We start from the raw sequence: 3,284 nt of genomic DNA, 5'->3' as shown, positions 1-3,284 counted from the left end.
CAAGGGGCATGTCTTACACCATCTCCCAGAGTTCCCCTGCAGGATGAGCCTCAGTTGCCCACAGGAGTCACCTGCTCAATAATGCATGCTTCACTGCCTTCCTTCCCTTTCTTCTCTTATTTCTTCACTTCCTGGGATTGCCTCTAAAATTAACTACTTGCCCCCAAGTCCTTGTCTCAGGTCTGCTTCTGGGAGACTCCATACTAAGAAAGGCAGTAACACTTCATATGCTAGCACCTTCTAGTGTAGACCCTACTATTTAGTAGCCATATAGCCTTGGAAAGATCATTTAATTGAGAACTCAGTTTCTTTAGCCTTAGAGATGGGGAATAATATCTTCCATTCCTCCCTCATGGGGTGAATGTGGGGCAAGGATCAAATGAGAAAATGTCTTTGTAAATTATACAGTCCACAGAAACCTGGTGTAGAGTTGGTATACTTAGAGATTTTTCATGGTGTTGAAATGAAATAGTTAAAGTGCATGTGAATACCCAGTTCAAAGGCCACCTCAGGCTAGGTCCCTAGGGATGGGTCTTCTTAACAACATGCCCCAGATTGTGTGGTCAACCAGTGGCAGGGCTGGGGTTTCACACCAAACAATCGGGACCAGAGCCACTTCCCTTGGCCACCTCACTACACCGCCTCCCTGGAAGAGTAGAGCAGTAAGACTTGGGTTCAAGACTGAGCTCTGCTGTTCATTTACTCCTGCTTCTGTTTGCTCATCTTTAAAGTGGAGATTAATGATTACTATCTCTCAGAGTGGTTGTGAGGATTAATTGAAATAATGGACATGCAAAAGCTTTAAAAACTGCAAAGTATTATGCAAATATTATAATTTTGATGTGGATAACAGAGAAGATCCAGAAGAAAGAGAAGCCAGCATGCTGACTTAGAGTGATGGGCATAGCAGAGGTGACAGAGAACAGCGGGAGGCTCACGAAACCCATGTCTGTTTCTTCCTGGTAACAGAGGAAGATTGCATTTCCCAGCCTCCCCTGCAGTTATTAGGGACTCCTCACTGAGTTCTGGTCAGAGGGATATAAGTGATGCTCACTTCTTCCAGCCTGCACCTAAATCCTCCCATATGCTCCTCCTTGCTCTACCTTCTTCCCTCTTCTGCTGATCAGATACAGAAGTTCTATGTAGTAACCCCAAGGCTCAGCTAGAAGGCAGCCCCCTAGGCTGCCTCCCCAACAGTCAGTTGAACTTTACAGGAGCAAGAAATACAGTTGTCTTCTGTGATGCCACTGAGAGTGGGGTTATTTGTGAGCATACCTAAATTGAGCAGATGACAATATATACCTAGTTTTATTTTGTTTTCTTTTATTTTACTTTTTTGTCCAGACCAAATAGCAATCACATTCTAGAATTCAAGAGTACATCAGTTGGGTAGAGAATAGTTTTTTTAAAAAACTGACCAGAGATGAAATTCTTGCTCCATACTGTTTTAACTAACAAACAGGCCAACAAATAATTTGCTGTCGCTTTAACTTCACTTTCTAACAAAATGAAAAACAGGATTTAAAAAATAGTAATTCTTTGAAACTTTGGGGATACATGCTCTGGTATTAATCCTATTCCCAAATCTCGTTATCCCATGGAGAATCCCTGATACAATTTACAGGGGCTGGAGCTCTATTTGAAAAACAAAAAGTGCAATCATCTCTTTAGGATGGAGGTTTTTCCTGGGGGGAGGGGTGTGATTTGTGGAATGTGGTTTAAGTTAAGCTTTCACAGTAGGGGTATTTCATATGAACAGGGATTATTCTCTTGGCTAAACCCTTTAGAAGGTCACTGTGATCAGCAGCAAAGGGCAGCATATCTATTTTAGGCACCAGGCTCAAACTTGGAATTGAAGAAAAACACAAAATGAAACCTGCCCAATCCATGAAAACAAGGTTTTGGGAGGCAGACAAAACTGCGGGTCAGGAATCTCAGCTATCAAAATCACTGCAGCAACCTCTAAACAACCGAAAGGGGTTTGTCATAGCGTGAAATTTAAAGAGTGGAAATATGGCATGAGCCCGCTGAATCTCTGCAGCATTATGGTGGTTTACTTTATATTTCAGATTAAGAAGAGTTTCTGGGTTTAGCATGCAAGAACTGGGTTCTTTTTCTTGCTGCAGAATTTTTTTGGTGAATCCAAATTGTAGAACTTTATGAGAATCACTTTCCTTTCTGGGGTCTGAGAGATCTAGGAAATCTACTTTATTAGGCAGTTCATTAGTTCCTAATTGCAATCACTCAAATCACTTGCTCTCCCCAGATTTATAAACACATAGGCACTGTATTACCTGACAGAAACAGTGGCATCCTCTTCCCAAGCTCTCAGCAGTCCTAAGTTCTGGGAGGAGGACCAAGAAGATCTTTTGTTTGCACATCTCTCTAATCAAGTCTGCTGGTCCTGGGACTGTTTTCATTCAAGTCACATCAGTGAGGCGTCCCTTCTCTGCTTTCTCACTAACTTATCAACTAGGCTTCTTCTTTATGACAGTAAATGTATTGCAAACTAGTTTAAGTGAAAGTGGGAGATTATTGATTCATCTAGATGAAAACTTGAGCTCTATATCCAGTTTCAAGTACAATTTGATTCAGGGCTCAAATAATGGCACCAAGATCCAATCTATCTTCCCTCTTTTCTTTTGTATCACTTATGTTTCCTTTTCTCTCTCTCTCTGTCTTTCAGCTGTCTTTCCTCAATTTTAGCTCAAGTGCCCAACTGGTTAAAAGATGGCTGTAGTCCTAGGTCTTCCAATGTCTGAGGTTCAAGTTCATCAAGGAGCACCTGCTTCTCTTCTGGCATTTCCACAAAAGGTCTCATTGCATTTCACTAGCTCTGCTTAGAACTAATATTGCTACCTCAGACTAATCACTGTGGTGAGGAGTTTGAATGAGCCACTTGGCTTTAGTCACATGCTTCTTCATCCCTGTGCTTCATGGGGTGATGTCTTGGGAGCAGCGGGAGGGCTGGTGTGCATCTGAACCACATGACATAAGAATAGGTGAGCGTGGATTTCCAAAAAAAAAATGAAAACAGGACCTATTATGGATACTGGATGACCCAAAATCAACAAATGCCCATTGCCATTCCTGCCTAAACTTGTGCTCTACATTAAGACAACTGAAGTCTTTAATCCCCTAAATATTAAAGGGAGACCTCAATTTTCCCAATAGTTTTACTCTAGATAAAATTTGCTTGAGAAATTTTATCTAGAGTGTGAATCCAAGCGTCCTGGGGAAATAAAGTTTCAGATAAGAAAGAAGTTTCTGGAAATACAGATAGG

Source organism: Mandrillus leucophaeus, unplaced genomic scaffold, assembly GCF_000951045.1.
Source record: "Mandrillus leucophaeus isolate KB7577 unplaced genomic scaffold, Mleu.le_1.0 Scaffold1380, whole genome shotgun sequence".
Classification (NCBI taxonomy): Eukaryota; Metazoa; Chordata; class Mammalia; order Primates; family Cercopithecidae; genus Mandrillus; species Mandrillus leucophaeus.
The sequence above is the reverse complement of the archived record's forward strand: the minus strand, read 5'-3'. Positions refer to the sequence as shown.